General features: G+C 46.2%; 1 protein-coding gene across 1 annotated transcript in view; it reads right to left on the bottom strand.

Annotated features, from left to right (window-relative positions):
* The window catches only part of RAD9B (RAD9 checkpoint clamp component B), a 138711-nt gene that overhangs the window by 99709 nt on the left and 16210 nt on the right, over window positions 1-22792 (bottom strand). The window lies entirely within an intron of this gene.

Genomic DNA, 22792 nt, shown 5'->3' with positions numbered 1-22792 from the left:
CTGCAGACGGGATACTGGACTCAAGGGACCTCCGGACCGTCTCCTTCCTCCGTACCAAGAGACTGTAAGCTAGTCCTCTGTTGAGAGGGCTGAAGATCTTCCACTTCTCTCCCTTGGAGTCGCCTCCGGTTACCCGGAGTCCAGGCCTGCTACGTGGGAGCCCTTCCTCCTTGTGTTTTGGACTGGTAATATAACCTATAGAGCAAGTCAGGGACAGAATTCTTGTTTATCATTGCTGTTTTGTTTGTGTTCTGCGCCGTGTGTCTGAAGTTAAAGACCCGGATAGCAAACCCTGGTTATGTGTGATGCTAAGCCAGCTGCGTGTGTCATTGAGATGTTTACCAGTAAAGAAATGTACCGTTATATAAAATCTGAGCGTGGGGATTTTGTTGGCGCAGATTATGGGAACTCAGCCGCGGTCAGACCTGCGGCCACTTCATCTGGTGTAGTCGGCAGGTTCTGTGACCAGCAAAATCCCCTCCCGGTGGTAGCTTATAGTCAGACAGCTCCTCCGGCGTCTATTGTAAATCAAGTGAGAAAGTTTAACGGACGGAATTACCCTGTACCTGAATGGACGGAACAACTTAGGATAGTGGGGGAAATGTATAATGTTGATCCTAAGACCTTAGCAGAAATGGCTATGCTGACGTTAGAGGGGGAGGCATGGACGACGGTCAGACGGTTAGGGGCCAGCATACATTAGATGACTTGGTGCGGGTGCTAGAGAACACCTATGGGCCGACCAGATACCTGGGAACACTACATGTTCTTCCAGCGTACACAGCTCGAGTGGGAGGACATTCCCCGATATGCGAACGCCCTCCAAGTACTGCTGGAACAAGCCTGCAAAAATGGAAAAAATCTAGCTGGTACATCCTCCTGCGACCTGGTGCTGAGGGACCAATTCGTAATAGGACTGAGAGATTCGTATCTCAACCGCTCATTGCAGGACTTACTCCGGATAAATCCAGCCCTTTCATTTGCTGAGGTTAAACAAGAAGCCATAGAATGTTCTAGGGGACCTATTACGGGAACAGAGACTTAAAGCGCTACTTGCAGATCCATGTACAGTACAAATACTCCGAACAGCGACACGGAGGAACTGAAGCAGATGGTGGCGGATTTACAGAAGCAGGTGCTGAAGCTCACATTAGACCGACAGGCGAATAGGCAAGTGAGACGGCAACCTAGCCGGCCTATGGGAAAGTGCTGGACACGTGGTGACCCCCATCACAGAGCAAACTGTTGCCCCCAGAACTCTTTCCAACCCGACCCGCAGCCGTTCCATCGAATGGACTCTCAAACACCCCAGCAAGCGGAGTTTCACTCGAAACCGCGGATGGAGCCCCAGGCCTATTCACTAGAACCGCCGAGCCGTGCCTCTCAACAGCGGGCACCTTTAAACTAGACACCCCGGCTAAGGAGGCTCACTCGACCGGGAAGGCCAAAGAGAAAAGGAACCAACAAAGGAGCCAGCTTGCATCAAACAGCCCTACACTGAAAGTAATGCTAGAGGGGGTTGCCGTGCAAGGACTAATGGATACTGGATCCGAGGTGTCCACCATCTCAGAGCAGTTTTACGAGAAATATCTACAACCACGGGCTGCTTATGACCCGAATACCGTCATCAAGATCAAAGCGGCCAATAATCTACCCATTCCAGTAACGGGAGTAGCTTGGATGAGCACCGAAATGTGTGGACAGGACCTCGGGAAGAGGGGGATAGTCGTGGTCAAAGAAGGCTTCAGTTCGGAAGCGCCCATGATTATTGGGATGAACATCCTGAAAGACCTAGACCTGGTATTGCTTACCAAGCGGGGACCCAAGTACTGGCAGGAAGATACCACACACGGTGCCACCCGCCGAGCATTCCAAAGAGTGGTTCGGGCCTGCAGCCTACAGCAAATGGCAGAGGAACAACGGCCCATAGCCACTATCACCGTGCCTCGCCACACTAGGATCACCTTACCGGCTGAAAAGGAGACAATTATCTCGCTACCCTTTAGCACCACAAGACCGCTTGAAGGCGTGGAGGTACTGATTGAGCCGCAAACCCCGAGGGAGGGAAAACTGAACCCATTAGTCGCTCGCACTCTGGCTGTCGTGAGGAGGGGAAGGATCCCTGTCCGTCTGAGCAATACGGCTAGTGTAGGCGTCAACCTAGAAGCGGGGACACAGCTCGCCAGAGTCTACGCCCTACCTACAGAGGTGAATCCCAGGGGCCCCCTCCAGTTTGCCCCATCGGCAGAGGGAGACTGGACAGTGACTGTCTCCGCCATGGCCACCGCCAAAGATGACACTGAAGCTGGAAAGGAGCTGCTAGAGAAGTGTCAGCTGGATACGTCCCAATACTCTAAACAGGAAGTGTCCCAGGTGGAAAAACTACTGCAGGAACACCAGGCGTCCTTTGCCCGGCATGACACCGACTTTGGATGCACCACCAGTATCCAACACGACATCCCTACCGGTAACGCTTCTCCTATCCGCGAAAGATACCGGTGGTACCTATCCATCCTGGCTACACACTCACCGTCAGAAGATGGAAACTGTATACTGACTGATAGGCCAACAAATCCGGGGCCAGAGACATGCTGACCCGCTCCCCGTACAGGAAGAACCCTTAGAAGTAGGACAGCTAGTCCTGGTTCGTATTAAGAAGCCTCAAGGAAAACTCCGAGCTAAGTGGGAAGCTGAAGCCTATTGGGTAGTTGAGCGCCCCTACCCCGATGGTCATGTGTACAGAGTCCGGGGCGAAGATAGCGGCAACTCTCGCACCTTGCATCGGAATATGTTGCGCCCCTGCCGATCCCAGCCTGACCCCCTGACCACAGTACCCGGTGAGGATGACACTGCTGACATGACTGACACCATTGATATTACTCAGCATAGTGACCTTGTTGACTCCGGGACTGATTACCTGCCTGCTCAGACTGGCTCTCCCTCTAGGGAACTGACGGAGGTAGAGAGTGTAACCGGTGATAGAGTGGAGGGAAACCAACCTCTGCGGCGTACCCGCACCACTGCCGGGGTTCCTCCTGGACAGTCTTATAGGGACCAGTATGTATGGTCCGCTTCTCAGCCTCCCCTTGCCACAGCCTCAGTCCTCGCTGCCTTGGAACCTGTGAATGTTGACAGGGACTGCCAATCTTTCAGTGGGGGGATATGTAACGAGGCGAGCAGCTCTGACTGTTTTGTGATTAAAATGGACATGGAGACTGACATTACACAGGATGGTGCTGCCACCTTGTGGACAAGTGCTGAAACTGCTCGAGGGGTGGACGCTGTAAAATCTGATCCCCTCCCTCAGGCACTTGTTGTACAGGAAGTAAAAGTGCGGGAAAAGGACATTGAGCTACTGGAGCTGGACCTGAACAGACCTGCCTCGGACTGCCCTCATCGCTGAAGTGTGAGGGATTGCCAGAACTGCTGCAGACGGGATACTGAACTCAAGGGACCTCCGGACCGTCTCCTTCCTCTGTTCCAAGAGACTGTAAGCTAGTCCTCTGTTGAGAGGGCTGAAGATCTTCCACTTCTCTCCCTTGGAGTCGCCGCCGGTTACCTGGAGTCCAGGCCTGCTACATGGGAGCCCTTACTCCTTGTGTTTTGGACTGGTAATATAACCTATAGGGCAAGTCAGGGACAGAATTCTTGTTTATCATTGCTGTTTTGTTTGTGTTCTGCGCCATGTGTCTGAAGTTAAAGACCCGGATAGCAAACCCTGGTTATGTGTGCTGCTAAGCCAGCTGCGTGTGTCATTGAGATGTTTACCAGTAAAGAAATGTACCCTTACATAAAATCTGAGCGTGGGGATTTTGTTGGCGCAGATTATGGGAACTCAGCCGCGGTCAGACCTGCGGCCACTTCATATCTACACATCATCCTCAGCAGTGATGCCCAAATGGCACAGTTGTATTCTCCACCAGGAGAATTATTAAGTATTAATACTACCTAACTATAAAGGATAGAAGAGCTGTTCTTTTTATGTATTTTATATGGATATACATACATGTTTTTTATATTTGTATTTTGTCAAAGCAAGAACAGGTAGTGAGATTTTTGATTTGTAACTTCTTCGAAGTCCAAACCCGCTTTAGCTTCATAAACTATATGGCAGTTATATATAGCTGTGTAGGAAATGTATGTGTTTACCTACCCCTTGAGCTAGCTCTGGATGAATAAAATTAGTACTTCTTTTACAGAATCAACGACCATATTTCTGTCCAACACAATATTTTGAGTAGACAACTATTGATCTACTTGTACACCAGAGAAGACGAAAAAAACAAAAGTGTCTAAGGCCTCTTTTACACGTCGGTGCAAAACACACATTTTGCACGGTCCGTGGTATAGGTGCTTGTGTCCGTGTGCTAGCCGTGTGACATCGGGATAGCACATGAACAGCATGAACTTCTATACTTACGTGTCCCCTCTGCTGTTGTCTTCGGCGCTGCTGCTGCTTCCAGGTCCACATTTCAGTTAATATGTATGAGCATAAATGAGCAGGCCCAGAAGCAAGTGACAGCAGCACCGAAGACAGCAGGGCTGGAGACAGGCGAGTATAATGTTTTCATCAGTACATGTCACACGGATCGCATCAGTGTGTGGTCTGTGTGACATCACTGCTGCGGGAGAAAAACGGACATGTCGCTGTGTGGAACACCCGGACACTTTGAGGTGATTTAAGCTTTGCTGTGTGATTCACACATCACCCCCTCTCCTTCAGCCCTTACTATATTTATCATATGATACCACATATAGCAGAGTGTACTGCCACCTTCAGGCCTACCTAGGTATTTGTGTTTCTGGGCAAAATAGTTATCTTATTTTGCCATCACTGTGCACTTTTGTTCAACTTTTTGGATTAATAAATATTTTGGTATCTTTTACAACTTACACTCCCTGGTCCTTTTTTCTTTGTGAATCCCCTGAACTGATTTGTATTTGTTTACATTGGATATCACATTTTTTGGTTCTACCATTGATTTTAATAGGTCTACGTGTGTCCGTGAATCCGGTACGTGTGAAAATGGATGTCACACGTATGAAAAACATGGACGTTTAAAGGAGGCTTAATAGATAGGATAGCCAACCAATCACAGAGAAGCTTTCCTTCTTCCAGGCCAGTTTATGGAAGAAAGCGGAGTTCTGATTGGTTGCTATGGGCAAAAAGGATGGTTTTACTTTTGATATATGATGTCCATAAACCAGTGTCTCATTGCTGAACAAGAATATAAATGCAACACTTTTGTTTTTGCTCCTATCTTTCATGAGCTGAACTGTAGAATCTAAGACTTTTTCTGTGTACACAAACGGCCTTTTTCTCTCAAATATTGCTCACAAATTTGTCTAAATAAGTGTCAATGAGCTCTTCCCCTTTGCCAAGATAACCCATCCACCTCACAGGTGTGGCATATCAACATGCTGATGAGACAGCATGATTATTGTAGAAGTTCACCTTAGGCTGGCCACAATAAAAGGCTGCTCTAAAATGTGCGGTTTATCACACAGCACAATGCCACAAATGTCACAAGGTTTGAGGGGGGCGTGCAATTGGCATGCGGACTGCAGGAATGTCCACCAGAGCTATTCCCCATGAATTGAATGTTTATTTCTCTACCATAAACCATCTCCAAAGCCAATTCAGAGAATTTGACAGTACATCCAACCAGCCTCACAACCGTAGACCATGTGTAACCACAGCAGCCCAGGACCTCCACATCCAGCACTTCACCTCCAAGATTATCTGAGATCAGCCACAAGAACAACGGGTGCAACAATCAGTGCATAACCAAAGAATTTCTGCCCAAACTGTCAGAAACCATCTCAGGGAAGCTCATCTGCTGCTCGACGTCCTCATCGGGGTCTCCACCTGACTGCAGTTTGTTGTCGCAATCGACTTGACTGGGCAAATGCTCACATTCAATGATGTCTGGTAGCTTGGAGAGGTGATCTCTTCATGGATGAATCCCAGTTTTCACTATACAAGGCAGACGACGTGTATGGCGTCGTGTCGGAGAGCAGTTTGCTGATGTCAACATTTTTAATTGAGTGGCCCATGGTGGCGATGAGTTATAGTATGGGCAGGCGTACAGGTTCAGCTCAATAAATTTTAATGTCATTAAAAAGTTAATTTATTTCAGTAACTCAATACAAAAAGTGAAACGTATATATTTGTATATTAGTCATTACAAATAGGGCTGTGTGACACGTCTGCCTGCATCCAGTCACCGCTCATCGCGGCTTATCCATTCTGCACTCACAGCAGACAGCCGTGCTGCTCTATGGCCGCTCGCTGTGATATTCTGATATTGCAGAGCTGAATCATCGTGGGACCTCGTGTGGATTACTTCGGACCTGCAGGGTGTGTTGGGGTTAATAAAGTGGTGAAAGAGGGTGGGTTTTTGTATTTTATTCCAAATAAAGGTTTTTTCAGTGTTTGTGTTTGTTTACTTTTTATTTACAGATTAATGATGCGGGTGTCATAGATGCCTGCCATCATTAATCTAGGGCTTAGTGGCAGCTGTGCACTGTTATTAACCCCTTATTACCCCAATTGCCACTGCATCAGGGCATTCGGGAAAAGCCGGTAAAGCGACGGGCTTGTCACATCTAATGGATGCGATAATCCCGGGCAGCTGGAGGCTGATATTCTTAGGCTGGACCTCCCCAGCCTGAGAATACAGCCCAGCTGTCAACTTTATCTTGGCTGGGTATGAAAATTGAGGGGACCGCACGTCAGGTTTTTTAAATTATTTATTTAAATAATTTATATATATAAAAAAAAAAGCCTGCAGTTCCTCTTAGGCCAGAATCACACTTGCGAAGGACTTGCATGAGTCTCGCATCGCATCACCCAGCACGGCCGCACACTCTCCTTACAGGAGCGGGTCGGCTGCATGTAGTTCAATGCAGCTGCATGATCGTGTCTGGAGAGCGTCAGGCCGTGCCGGGTGATGCGATCCGAGACTCACGCAAGTGTAACTTCGGCCTTACGGTGCGCTCCAAGAAACGTATGACTCGCACGAGTCTCGCATCGCATCACCTAGCAGCCGCACACACTCCGGACACAAGCGTGCAGCTGCATAGAACTACATGCCGATGCACGCTCCGGTCAGGAGAGTGTGCGGCTGCCGGTGGATGTGATGAGAGACTCACGTAAGTGTGTGACTCCTGCCTTATTTTGATACACAGCCATGATAAAGCCTGATAGCTGGGGGCTGGAGCCGTGGGCTTTATCTGTGCTGGGTATTAGAATTCAGGAACCCTGCGTCGATTGTTTTATTTATTCATTTATTGTTATACCACGCTACTCACCTGCAGACAGTTGCACTCCTGGCACTTCCTGGCACCTGTGATTGGTTGCAATGGGGAGATAAGGTATGCACACCAGTGACTATGTAAGGGGAATACATGAAATAGCAGAAATTGCTGTGTGAATACTGACTTGAAAAATCCAATAGCTACATGCAAGAGTGAATATGTGAAAAATGGAATCTGCATTACTGCCATGAACATATGAATCAAGAGAAATTTAGCTACTGAAACCTAAAAAAACATCACTATGGGGAGATAAGGTATGCACACCAGTGACTATGTAAGGGGAATACCCTTATCTCCCCATAGTGATGTTTTTTTAGGTTTTTGCACCCAGTTCGGACTTAGAATGGTGTTCCAAACGTTATTCCTATTTGTTAGTATTTTTTCGTTTGTGAACCCTCCCCAACCACACCTATTGCCAATCCATATCATACGCATAAATAGCCTGGGTCTCAGCTTCCCATACACGGTAGGTTTTTTAACTGCATGAGAGGACACACACAAGCTAGGGACCCCAACGTAGAGAAATACTTTGGCGTAGTGTTGGGGCTCTATTGCATTGATCAATTCAGTAGCTAAATTTCTCTTGATTCATATGTTCATGGCAGTAATGCAGATTCCATTTTTCACATATTCACTCTTGCATATAGCTATTGGATTTTTCAAGTCAGTATTCACACAGCAGTTTCTGCTATTTCATGTATTCCCCTTACATAGTCACTGGTGTGCATACCTTATCTCCCCATAGTGATGTTTTTTAGGTTTTTGCACCCAGTTCGGACTTGTGAATGGTGTTCCAAACGTTATTCCTATTTGTGATTGGTTGCAGACAGCTGACACACTGACACTCAGGGTGGGGGTGCATCTATCTTTAACCAATTACACGCGCCGATGGGTGGGGAAAGCAGTGAATATTCAATGAGCGTTAATTGTCAGCTCCGGAAGGGAAAGCATGACCTGGAAATAGCTTGCCGCCCTGACGGAGGTTCAGTGAGTACACCGCGCACGCTTCTACCCCCATATCCCTTCTACCAACATTTTTAATCTCCGGATTCTGGTTCCCATAGTCTTATAAGGGTACCAGATTCCGGACTGGATCCAGGTGTTTTTAAAAATTTAGCAGGGACCCACCGGTCTCAGTTTTCTGCCAGTTCGACCAGCTCTAATTTCAAACAAAGTGATATATTTCAAGTGTTTATTTCTGTTAATGTTGATGATTATGGCTTACAGCCAATGAAAACACAAAAGTCATTATCTCAGAAAATTAGAATATTATGGTATATAAGACCAACTGAAAAAAAATATTTTAAACTCAGAAATGTTGGCCTACTGAAAAGTATGTACAGTAAAGAAAAAAACACCAAGAAAGCCAGCTATTTATTTCAAAAATAAATAAAAAGTACAGATAGCAGCAAAAAACAAATCAGTTCAGGCAGAGATGGAAGATCTTGAAGGCTTGACAAAGAGCGCAGGCAGGGTTCGAAACGCGTAGCCTTTTGCCACATATGGGCTCCCTATTTTTGTCCTTGTCATCACATTAATCTTGACATCCTTCAATAAAATTTTGCAATAGTTTTACTACAACTCCGGAAGCTGGATTTTTTCTTCTTCTATTGGACCCTTGCACTGCCAGAGTGTTATACGTGCATGCCAGACCTTGCCTCAGTTGAGCTGGATCACCTTCCTTCTTTCTCAGAGATGGAAGATTACTGCTGTAAGTGAACGGCAAGATGCGTTTTGGCTATACCTTTATCATTGCCATAATACACATTGCTGTTTCACTGGGAAATAAAAAGAAGAATTTTTCAAGGTGGGGGTGCTATAGCAAATTAACTAAGATTGGCTACAGATGTAATCATCCACCTCCTACCATTGACCATTTAAAAATCAAACCCAAAAAAAGTCTGATAAACAGCAGTAATATAAATATATAGTTTTACAATACAATCATGTAACATATTTTTGTAATAAATCGCATGATGGACAAATAGAAAGGAAAAAAAATTTTTTACAATGCCACTTCACTATAATATCAAAATTTTATCAAATAAACTCAATCTATCAAATTCATCATTATACATTAATGTCCATACATAATATATACATTGTTTGTAAAAATATATACACAGTATACATATGTCAAAAACACCTTGTTTCCATTAAACTATAGGGCATATAGTGATAAATCTAATATACTCTAATTAAAGCCTGCTTTACACGCTACAAGATATCTTACGATGTGTCGGCGGTGTCACGTCGTAAGTGACGCACATCCGGCATCGTAAGGTATGTTGTAGCGTGTGACAGCGGCGTGCAATTGCGATTGAACGAAAAACCGTTCATCGCATGCACGTCGTTCATTCCTGACGAATTGAACGTCAGATTGTTCATCGTACCCGGGGTAGCACACATCGCAGTGTGTGACACCCCAGGAACGATGAACAGATCTCACCTGCCTCCTGCGGCTCCCGGCCCACAATGCGGAACGAAGGAGGTGGGCGGGATGTTTACGTCCCGCTCAGCTCCGCCCCTCCGCTTCTATTGGCCGGCTGCCGCGTGACGTCGATGTGACGCCAAACGTCTCTCCCACTCCAGGAAGTGGACGTTTGTCGCCCACATCGAGGTCGTATGGAAGGTAAGTACGTGTGACGGGGGTTATTCGTTTGTGCGGCAGGTTCAACAAATTGAACGTGCTGCACATACGATGGGGGCGTTGCAAATCGCATACGATATGGTATGCGAAATTGCAACGTGTAAAGCAGGCTTAAGTCCTGCCTGTTATTTAAACCTGTCGGCATTCTTGTTTCTAAGGTAAAGATCCACGCAGATTCTCTATTTAGCAGTTTGCGTTTCCTATCACCTCCTCTCGCAGAACGTGTAACATGCTCAATTGCTTTGAATCTGAAGCTGTTAAAGTTACCCGGTTGGAACTGTGAGAAGTGTCTGGAGACCGCCAATGGGTTAAATGTGGAAGGGTTAACAGCATCAGAGATGTGTCTTCTGATTCTTTTTCTTAATTTTCCTGTTGTACATCCAATGTACTGCTTACTGCAAGATGTACAGTCAATCAAATAAATAACAAAAGTGGAATTACAGTTCATAAAACTGTTGATGGAATATTCTTTGTTATTATGAAATGAAAAAAACTTTTTTGATTTATATGCATATTGGCAGCAAGTGCATCTTTTTGTTCCACATCCAAAAAACCCTTTCAAATTTAACCATGTGTCTCCAGTTTTCAAAGAGGGACTCAAATAAAGGCTTGGTGATAATTTGTCTTGCAATGTTAGTGCTTTTTTTGCCACATATAAAATTTGATTTTCTGTAATAATTTGCTTTATTTCTGGATCCTGATAAAATACAGGAATTTTTTATGGATATTAATTTATGGTATTGTAAACTATAGGTAGTGGAAAGGAAGATCTTTTTCATTGGAGACTGGAATTTTTTATTTATGTTTTTGTTGTTTATTAATAGATCCTTTCTATTAATATCATCTACTATCCTAGTTGCTCTTTTTAATATCCAATCTGGATAACCTCTATTTTTAAGTCTCACATTTACAGAATCTTGTGTGTTTTTAAATCTTTTGGGATCTGTTGAATTACGCTTATATCTTATCATTTCCCCTATCGGGATATTTTTTATTACATGGTGGGAATGGCATGAACCTGCTGCTAATATGGTGTTTCTAGCAGTATTTTTGCGATAAGGACTAATTGAAATTCTTTTGCTTGTATCTTGTCCTGATTTTAATGTAATATCCAAAAAATATACAGTAAATTTATTCCAATAATGGGTAAAAGATAAATTGAAATTGTTGTTATTAATGTATTTTATAAATTTTGAGTCTTTTTCTTGTGTTTCCTTCCATATAATCACCAAATCGTCTATGTAACGTCCTGTCCACACCATATTTTTAGAAAAAGGACTGGAGTCATCATATAGGACCAATTCCTCCCATCTGGCCATCACCAGATTAGCCAGTGTACAGTAAATACACTCAATACTTGGGCTCCTTTTGCATGAATTACTGCATCAATGCGGCGTGGCATGGAGGCGATCAGCCTGTGGCACTGCTGAGGTGTTATGGAAGCCCAGGTTGCTTTGACAGCAGCCTTCAGCTCGTCTACATTATGTCTCTTCATAATACCCCATAGATTCTCTGTTTATGTCAGGTGAGTTTGCTGACCGATTAAACACAGTGATACTGTGGTTATTAAACCAGGTATTGATACTTTTGGCAGTGTGAACAGGTGCCAAGTCCTGCTGGAAAATTAAATTTCCATCTCCAAAAAGCTTGGTCGGCAGAGGGAAGCATGAATTGCTCTAAAATTTCCTAGTAGACGGCTGCGCTGACTTTGGTCTTGATAAAACACAGTGGCCCTACACCAGCAGATGAACTGAAAACTGGAAACTTCACACTAGACCTCAAGCAGCTTGGATTGTGGCCTCTCCACTCTTCCTCCAGACTCTGGGAACTTTATTTTCCAAAGGAAGTGCAAAATTTACTTTCATATGAACACACCACCTTGGACCACTGAGCAACAGTCCAGTTCTTTTTCTCCTTGGCCCCAGTAAGACGCTTCTGGCATTAACTATTGGTCATGAGTGGCTTGACAGAAGGAATGCGACATTTGTAACCCACGTCCTGGATACGTCTTTGTGTGGTGACTCTTGAAGCACTGACTCCAGCAGCAGTCCACTCCTTGTAAATTTACCCCAAATTTTAGAATGGCCTTTTCTTAACAATCCTATCAAGGTTGCTGTTATCCCTGCTGCTTGTGTACCTTTTTCTACCACACTTTTTCCTGCCACTCAACTTTCCATTAAAATGCTTGTGAACAGCCAGCTTCTTTACCAATGACATTTTGTGGATTACCCTCCTTGTGGAGTGTGTCAATGACTGCCTTCTGGACATCTGTGAAGTCAGCAGTCTTCCCCATGACTGTGTAGCCTATTGAACAAGACTAAGGGACCATTTTAGATGCTTAGGAAGCCTTTGCAGGTGTTTTGTGGTAATTATTCTATTTTCTGAGATAATGACTTTTGGGTTTTCATTGGCTGTAATCCATAATCATCATCATTAATAGAAATAAACACTTGAAATAGATCACTCTGTAATTACTCTATATAATATATGTATTTCCCTTTTTGTATTGAATTACTGAAATAAATTAACTTTTTGATGATATTCTAATTTATTGAGATGCACCTGTATGTTATGGACAATGAACACAGGTGCATTTTATTGATGCCATTTTGAATGCACAGAGATATCGTGATGAGATCCTGAGGTCCACTGTTGAGCCATTCATCCACGACCAGCATCTTATGTTGTAGCATAATAATGCACGGCCCCATGTTGCAAGGATCTGTACACAATGCCTGGAAGCTGAAAACATCCCAGTTCTTGTATGGCCAACACACTCACCGGACATGTCACCCATTGAGCATGTTTGGGTTACTCTGCATCGGCGTATACGACAGTGTGTTCAAGTTGCTGCCAATATCCAGCAACCGCGCTGCCATTGAAGAGGAGTGGAGCAACATTCCACAGTCCACAATCAACAACCTGACCAATTCTATGCAAAGGAAATGTGTCACACTGTGTGAGGCAAATGGTGGTCCCATAATACACAGACTGATTTTCTGAACCACAATACTCTAAGGCGGGCTTTGCACACTACGACATCGCAGGTGCGATGTCGGTGGGGTCAAATCGAAAGTGACGCACATCCGGCGTCACTTGCGATGTCGTAGTGTGTAAATCCTAGATGATACGATGAACGAGCGCAAAATCGTCGTCATCGTATCATCGCTGCAGCCTCCGACATTTCCATAATGCCGGGGGAGCGACAGGTACGATGTAGTTCCTCGCTCCTGCGGCAGCACACATCGCTGTGTGTGAAGCCGCAGGAGCGAGGAACTTCACCTTACCTGCCTCCCGGCTGCAATGAGAAGGACGGAGGTGGGCGGGATGTTTACATCCTGCTCATCTCCGCCCCTCCACTTCAATTGGCCGCCTGCCGTGTGACGTCACTGTGACGCCGCACGAACCGCCCCCTAAGGAAGGAGGCGGGTCGCCGGCCAGAGGGACGTCGCACGGCAGGTATGTGCGTGTAAAGCTGCCGTAGCGATAATAATCGCTACGGCAGCTTTCACTATATATCGAACGTGCGACGGGGGCGGGACTATCGCTGCAGCATCGGTAACACATTGTTACCGATGTTGCAACGTGCAAAGCCCGCCTAAGGCTATGTGCTCATGGGACTCTGTACCTGTGGAATTTGCCGTGGAAAACCTGAGGATTTATCAGAATTTTCTAGATAAATCTGCAGGTTTTAGCAAGTACAGACACTCCCTATGCTATCCTATGGGACATGTGCAGGGGTGTAACGACAGTAATGGCAGAGGTCGCGACTGCAACCGGGCCCCGCAGCTTAGGGGCCTGCGGCTGCCCGGCAGATCAGCAGCCAGCTCCCTCCCTTCCCTTCGGCCGCTATATGACCCGGTCCCGCCGCCGATGACACCGGGGCCCCCTGCCCCGTCATCGCGCACAGCAACAATGAAGCATGGAGCGGCCAGTGCAGCTCCAAGCTCCATCATTCTCCCTCTGTGCGCGGTGACTTCACTCTTGTGCGATGGCTGTGCTCAGAGCGCAGGGTGGGAGGACGCCGACCGCAGCAGCAGGGGAACAAGGAGAGGTGAGGATGGAGCGCTGGAACGAGGAGAGGTAAGAACATGATTTTTTTTTAAATCAATGTGTACACGGTGGCCAGAGGCCATGGAGGGCTGCCTTATTTTTTTTTTAAATCAGGTTCATTTTTATTTAACATCAAAATTATACAACACATAAAATAATTCCCTCCATAGAAATATCACAGAAAGGGAAAAAACCTTTAGTCAATAAGAAAAACCACACAAATAACATAATAAACAATGCACCCGCAGTCCACGTCTCATTTCAATATGGGTCTCAAAGTGCATATTATTTCCCAATATATTCTCCATAGTATAGCTTACCCAGCATCATTATGACATTATATATATATATACACATATACATACACGCACGCACGCACACACATATACATGCACACACATATACATGCACACACATATACATGCACACACATATACATGCACACACCTTCCAGCAGTACGCATATCACCCTATTTGAGGAAATTTGTTAACCGGTCAGAAGGAGAAGGACCTGGTCGCTCGCACTGTCCTGCAGTAACGCCGAGGAGGGAAGGCCTGGGGTATCCAACCATGCCCCCCAGATCTTATAGAACTTTTTCAATGCATTTCTTTTAAGGTATATTCCTCTCTCCAGTCGAAGTATAGCGTTTACTCTTTCCCTAAAATCCCCGATGACCGGAGGCGCTGGGTCTAACCAGTGGTAGGCCAACAGTTTCCTAGCCTGGTACAAGAGACGTGTAATACCGACCATTACCGGCGAGCTCAAGTCCACCCCCCCCTCCAGTAGACCCAGGATACATATAATAGGTCTTGGCTGTAGACGGATATTGAAAACTTGTCTAACCAAATCTAGTACTGCCCTCCAGTAATCTTCAATGTTCCCACAGGACCACATCATATGCATCAGATTCGCACCCTCCTGTCCGCACCTAGGACACAGATCATCCATCCTAACTCCCATCTTATGCAGTAGACTAGGTGTCCTATATACTCTATGTAACAGGAATAGCTGTGACAGTCGTTGGCCTTCAGATACAGCAAGGCTTGGAGTCTGAGACAGGACCTCACCCCACTGTTCCTCTGTCATAGGGCCTAGGTCCCTCTCCCACTTCTCTCTAGCCTGCAAAGGGAATTTGTCGAGGTGTCTAGATAACATCGCTGTATACAACCTAGAAATAATACCATAGGAGCGGTCAGATGTCAACAATTCAGTAAGAGTGTGATTCCGCTCTATCCTAATGTCCATACGACGTGTCTGTGTCTCATAGGCATGACGGAGCTGCAGGTATTGGTAAAAGGAACTGTGCGGTATCCCAAACTCAGCTTGAAGCTGGTCAAATCTTTTAAGTATATTATTCTGAAGAATCTGAGACACCTGATGCACCCCCCTGCTCACCCACATTCTCCAACCCGGGAGTCTCTGCAGCTCCGCCAGTCCACGATTATGCCATAAGGGCCAGTACTCAGTCATTCCTGATATTCCCAGCAACTGCTTCCCTCTATCCCACACCTTGTACATCAATGATAATGTTGGATATAATGTTCCTCCTCTGGGTGAGAATCCTGCATCCAAAAAAGCCACTGGGTGTCCCCATTCTGCAAGGCCCCTCACCAATTTGCCCCCAGCGTCATATGCCTCATCCTTTCCCCACCCCCTGAAGTGCTGCATCTGTGCCGCAACATAATAAACCCACGGGTTGGGGACTGCCAGACCCCCATCCTCCTTCCCTCTCTGCAGGGTCTCAAGGCGGATTCTAGCCTGCTGCTTTTGCCACAAGAGTTCCTGAAACAAAGTGTTGATTTTACGGAAAAATTTCCAGTGGATCCATATTGGGGCGTTGTGGAGAAGATACAGAAGTTTGGGCATCAGTACCATTTTAAGTAGATTAGCACGGCCAATAAGGGACAGTGGGAGTCGACACCAGGCATCTATCTTGTTCCTAAACTGAGCCAGCACTGGTTCCAGATTTTGAGAGTAGTAATCACGCGGTCGGGCACTAACCACAATCCCCAGGTATTTAAATTTATCCACCGTCGGAATTGGCAGCCCCAGAGTACTAAAATTAGATGGGAGTGGATCTATAGGGAGCAGGGCCGATTTCTTCCAGTTTATTAGGAGTCCCGAGCGCCTACCAAATTCTATAATAATATTTATTGCTGGGCCCACCGATGTCCCCACCTCCCTGAGATACAGCAACAAATCGTCCGCATAGAGGGAAACCTTATGCTCCAGACCGCCTATCTCAAACCCCTTTACGCCAGCGGATGCACGAAGCATAGCCGCCAATGGCTCAATTGCCGCTGCAAATAGTAATGGAGAGAGAGGACAGCCCTGTCTCGTGCCCCTGGCCAAATTAAAAGACGAGGAGGTACAACGATTAACTCGAATCCTGGCCCGCGGAGAGGCATATAACAATTTGACCCAGCCAATAAATCTGGAGCCAAGACCCAATTTCTCCAAAACTACCCATAAGAAATTCCATTCAATACTGTCAAAGGCTTTGGCCGCATCTAATGACAGGACTGCTCTCTCCTTGTTTCTCCCCTCAGAACTTAGCTGTATCCCCAGGAATAAACGTCGCAAATTAATGGAAGTAGATTTATTGGGGATGAATCCAGTCTGATCCTCGTGGATCACTGACGTGATCACCCGGGACAATCTGTTAGCTAGAATTTTAGCGATTAATTTAATATCTAATGTAAGCAGCGAGATTGGGCGATAGGAGTCAGGCGCGGTCGGATCTTTCCCGGGTTTTAAAATCAGAACAATAATAGCCTCCCTCATGGATGCAGGGAGGGATCCCTTCTCCTCAGCATCTCTGAACACATCCAAGAGTCTTGGCAGCAGCAGATGGGTATATAATTTGTAGAATTCCCCCGGGAGTCCGTCCGCACCTGGGGCCTTTTCATTTTGGATTTGACCGAGCGCCTCCTCCAGCTCCTCCAGGTCTATATCTCTATTCAGGGATTCTCTCTCACTATCTGACAGACTGGGGAGAGTGATCTCCTCCACAAAGCCCCGCAGTTCCTCATCCCCATAATGCGATTTAGAGGAGTATAATTGGGTGTAATACTGTTGCATGACCTCCACAATCCTCCCGCTGTCCCTCACCTCCTCTCCAGTGTCAAGTTTCAATTTGGTGATATAGGTCAATCCCTCCTGCGCCCTAGCAATTGTAGCCAAGAGATGTCCCACACTCTCCCCCTCCGTAAAGTACCGCTGCTTAAGGAAAAAGCGTTTGTTAGTGGCCAAGGAAGTCATATGGTCTCTCAGAGCTCTCTGTGCCTTCTCTAAGTCCCGCTTGGCATCATCTGTAGGGTTAGATATAAGAAGTCGTTCTGCATCACCTAAAGTGTCCGTCAGATACTTAGTGCGCTCTCTTGTTTTCGCCTTTCGGGTGCAAATTTCCCTAATATATGTCCCACGAACATACGCCTTCATTGCGTCCCACACTATATGTTTAGATGCCGTACCGTCATTTGTCACAAAATATTCCCGTATAGTGTCAGTCAGAGTGCCCCCTATCAGTTGTATCCAAAAAGGGTTGAGCCGCCAAGGTATCCCCGCCAGCCGGTCTGGGCCCCCAAGCCTTAGACGGACCTGTAGTGGGGAGTGGTCAGACACCCCCCTGGCCAGGTACGTGACTGAAGCTACACAAGGCAGCAGCTGAGCATTTCCAATGGCCAGGTCAATCCGGGACAGTGAATGATGAGAACTAGAATAGCATGAATACTGCCGGACCTGCGGGTTCCTAATACGCCAAATATCTACATATCCCACCTCCTCCATCAGTCTGGCAAGGGATGTAGCTGCCGCCCCCACTGAGATATTCCCTGTATGTAACTTATCCCAATACGGGTGCAAGTAATTATTATAGTCTCCTACTAATAGGGTGGGGACCTCAGGGAGGGAAGCAACAAAATTGAGGATACGTTTCAATGGTTCCCCTGTGTATGGCGGCGGAATATAAATTGCAACTAGAACACAGCGCACATTATGAAGGACACAGTAAAGACATACAAATCTACCCTCCTGATCCACAGAAGCTTTAAGACACTCAAACGGCACTGTCCTGTGTACCAGGACACTCACCCCCCTGGAATGTGTGGTATATACAGAGTGATACTCATGGGCTATCCATTTTTTGTGGAGCAAGTGGAGCCGCTCCTTCACCAAGTGCGTTTCTGATAAGAATATTATGTCTGGCTTAAGCTGCTGTAGAAACAGAAAAACTGCACATCTTTTAGTGGCTTCACCCAATCCTCGCACATTCCAGGCCACTATATTAACCTCCTTCGCCATAAGGGTGAGTGCACATATGCAACAGCAGGGGGCAGCAAGCGGGGACCCCCGGACCCATCTGCAGCAGTTCCCATAGATGAGCATAGACCAAACAGGTGCATAAAACGAAAAGGTCAAACATAAAAACATACACAGTAAACCAGGACATTCCTCTCAAACAGAGGGAAGTGGGGCTAAACATAACCGTAAGAGCACATAACGGTTTAAATTCCTGAACAGTCATCAACTGCATAGTAACCTATCTGGATGGCTCCTGCCAACCGTCCATAAGTGTTCCAGCTGGGAAACATAGCAAGTTCACCTCAGCAAGTCCAACAGCAAGGAATCCGCAATAATCCTCAGCGGTGATTTCTGCGCAGTCCTTTTTCATTGGTATCGAGCCATGCGGCTGCATCCTTTGGAGTGTCAAAAAACTTTGTCCCACCATCCGCCACCACTCGCAGCCTGGTAGGGTATAGCATTGAGTAAGAGATCTGCAGCTGCCTCAGGCGTTTTTTGACATCAATAAATTGCGCTCTCCTCTGCTGGATTTCAGTGGAAAAATCCGGGTACAGTGAGACCTTATGGCCGTCAATAGCCAGATCCTTAATCTCCCGGGCTCTGCGGAGCGCAGTGTCCCTGTCCCTGAAGTGCAGTAGCTTGAGGAGGATAGGACGAGGGGGTGCCCCTGGTGGTGGGGGTCTAGTGGGGACCCTATGTGCCCGCTCAATAGTGAAGAAAGGAGAAAACAGATCCATACCCAAAGTCTTGGGGAGCCACATTTCAAAAAAAGCTACTGGATTATTGCCTTCTGCCTTTTCTGGGACGCCGACCAGTCGGAGATTGCTTCTGCGGGATCTGTTTTCTAGATCGTCCACCTTAGCCCTAAGCAATGAGATATTGTGGATTGCTCTGCCAAGGTCCCGAGTCAGAGGGGGAAGCTTATCCTCTGTGGCACTGACCCGGTCTTCCAGGGCCCCCACCTGTACATTGACCCCCTGCAACTCGTGCCTGATAGATGAAATGTCCATTTTAATTCCTCCCATCTGTATGTTCAAAGTGGCTAGCATATTGTTGCAGGTATTTACTGCTGCAAGCACATCACTGAGGGTGGGCTCTGCTCTCCCAGGATCTGTGTTTTCATCTGCAGCTCTAAGGTTGTCCCCCTTCTCCACATTACTGGCAGCAGCCAACATACTCACAGCTCCCTGCTGCTCTTCCTCCTCCATCAGTTCTTGTCCTGGGATCTCCTCCACGCTGAGGTCACACTGCTTAACAGCTTCAGGTATCTCAGGCTGATCTCGTGCAAACTTGCTGAGGCGAGCTATTGCATCAGACGCCCTGCCCCCACATGAAGCTCCAGCGTCCATGAGTGTGGCCTGTGTCCCGCGCTTCTTATCAGCCCGAGTTCTGGTCATATCACTCAGGTCTTTGAAGCCCCCTCAGTCTAGGAGAGGTCACCACTCCAGGAAAGCAGTAAAACAAACTTTAACCCCAGCTGGACAGGATTATACAGGAGTTTTTTGCAGGAGCTGTCTCTACACAGGTCTTCCTCACATGCTGCTCAGGCCACGCCCCCCGGAGGGCTGCCTTATACATGGAGCATGGAGGGCTGCATTATACATTGAGCATGGGGGCTGCCTGCATTATACATGGAGCATGGAGGGCTGCATTATACATTGAGCATGGGGGCTGCCTGCATTATACATGGAGCATGGAGGGCTGCATTATACATGGAGCATGGGGGGCTGCCTGCATTTTACATGGAGCATGAGGGGCTGGCTGCATTATACATGGAGCATGGGGGGCTGGCTGCATTATACATGGAGCATGGGGGGGTTGCCTGCATTATACATGGAGCATGGGGGGCTGCCTGCATTATACATGGAGCATGGGGGGCTGCCTGCATTATACATGGAGCATGGGGGGCTGCCTGCATTATTCATGGAGCATGGGGGGCTGCCTGCATTATACATGGAGCATGGGGGGCTGCCTGCATTATACATGGAGCATGGGGGGCTGCCTGCATTATACATGGAGCATGGGGGGCTGCCTGCATTATACATGGAGCATGGGGGGGCCTGCTTGCATTATACATGGAGCATGGGGGGCTGCCTGCATTATACATGGAGCATGGGGGGCTGCTTGACTTATACATGGAGCATGAGGGGCTGCTTGCCTTATACATGGAGCATGGGGGGCTGGCTGCATTATACATGGAGCATGGGGGCTGCTTGCCTTATACATGGAGCATGGGGGGCTGGCTGCATTATACATGGAGCATGGGGGGCTGGCTGCATTATAGATGGAGGTCTATGGGGCTGCATTATAGAACATGACGGACACCTTATACATGGACTATATGGGTGCATTATACATGGAGGAGTATAGGGCTGCATATAACACAATATGAAGGTTTTATGGGGCTGCATTATAATACATATAGGACTATGGGGGCTACATTATAATATATGTAGGACTACAAAACATTGCAAACACTGCAAAGAGTAGATATCCACTCATATAGAATCAAGGTTCTTCATTAGTACTATAAACATAGTTTGGTTCAAAATCAATGTACATTAACCCCTTCAGCCCCGGGGCACTTTCCGTTTTTGCGCTTTTGTTTTTTGCTCCCCTTCTTCCGAGAGCCGTAACTTTTTTATTTTTCCGTCAATCTTGACATATGAGGGCTTGTTTTTTGCGGGACAAGTTGTACTTTTAAATGAAATCATAAGTTTTACCATATCGTGTACTGGAAAGCAGCAAAAAAATTCCAAGTGTGGAAAAATTGCCAAAAAAGTGTGATGGCACAATAGTTTTTGGGATGTTTTATTCACGGTGTTCACTATATGGTAAAACTGATGTGTGGGTATGATGCCTGAGGTCGGTGCGAGTTTGTAGACACCAAACATGTATAGGTTTACTTGTATCTAAGGGGTTAAAAAAAATTCACAAGTTTGTCCAATAAAAATGGCGCACGTTTTGCGCCATTTTCCGAAACACGTAGCGTTCTTATTTTTTGGGATCTATGGCTCAGTGACGGCTTATTTTTTGCGTCTCGAGCTGATGTTTCTAATGGTAGCATTTTTGCGCAGATGCTACGTTTTGATCGTCTGTTATTGCATTTTGCGTAAAACTTGTGGCGACCAAAAAACGTAATTTTGGCGTTTGGATTTTTTTTGCCACTACGCCGTTTACCAATCAGATTAATTGATTTTATATTTTGATAGATCGGGCATTTCTGAACGCGGCGATACCAAGTATGTGTATATTTATTTATTTTTTAACCCTTTAATTTTCAATGGGGGGAAAGGGGGATGATTTGAACTTTTAGGTTTTTTGTCCATGGTCGTGAAGGGGTTAAGAGTGGCTATGATTATATGGCAAATAATAGTTAAACCCCAGTTAACTATTATTTGCCATATAATCATAGCCACTCTTAATGTACATTGATATTGAACCAAACTATGATTGTAGTACTAATGAAGAACCTTGATTCTATATGAGTGGATATCTACTCTTTGCAGTGTTTGCAATGTTTTGTAATTCTGTCCTCTATCCCCATTGGTAACTCAATCTGCTCAGTGTCCCTCACACATTTGTTCATACAACTACTGCATGCTGCCTGTATACTTTGTTAACCAATTTGAGGAGTACTAATATATTTCTGTGATATTGCTTGAATTTTCAAGATATTTATTTCTGATAGTGGTACCAATTGGTATATGATCCTGGAGCCATATGATGAGATTTTGAGGCCTTGTTTGTCATTTTCTGTCCTTTTAATGGTTTTTAATTGTGTGTTTTTTCACTTTTTGACCCAATAAAGATATTTAACATATAACAGAATTTATTATATTATTTCATGATGTGCGCCCAACTTATGTGTGCCCTCTTTCTCCATTGTACACATTCTGTTTTTCACACATAGGGCAGCACTCTCTTGTTTACTCTAGGCTGTGCATCCCTCTTCTTTATTATACGAACAAAACCACAGCTCCGGCCGTACACCAACGTCCCCTAAACCGTCAGCCCCTTTCAGATCGAAGTGACCACAGGACCCTCGAGTCCGGAGACGCTCGAGCCACCCACCAGTGAGCCCGGATCCGAGCGGTTCGGTCGCAGCCGAGCCCGGGGCGGTACACATCGACTCTTCTGGCGTCACAAACAGGATACTTACCCATTCACTTACCTACCGTGTTTTTCCAAAAATAAGACCTCCCCCAAAAATAAGCCCTTGCAGGGATTTTCAGCATTTTCGGAGAAAGGCTTAAATATAAGCCCTCCCCCGAAAATAAGCCCTAGTCACGGATCAATAATGAAGTGTCCGTGCAGCTAAAAAAGTTACAGATACTGCAGGACACATCATTATAGACAGCGGCACCCGGCAATTACACTCACCCGACACTGAGCGGCAGGACCTGCAGTGATCACACACCCACACCCACATACACACACACACACACCAGATCTCACACACAAAC

The sequence above is a fragment of the Anomaloglossus baeobatrachus genome, chromosome 1 (assembly GCF_048569485.1).
Source record: "Anomaloglossus baeobatrachus isolate aAnoBae1 chromosome 1, aAnoBae1.hap1, whole genome shotgun sequence".
Lineage (NCBI taxonomy): Eukaryota > Metazoa > Chordata > Amphibia > Anura > Aromobatidae > Anomaloglossus > Anomaloglossus baeobatrachus.
The sequence above is the reverse complement of the archived record's forward strand: the minus strand, read 5'-3'. Positions and strand labels throughout refer to the sequence as shown.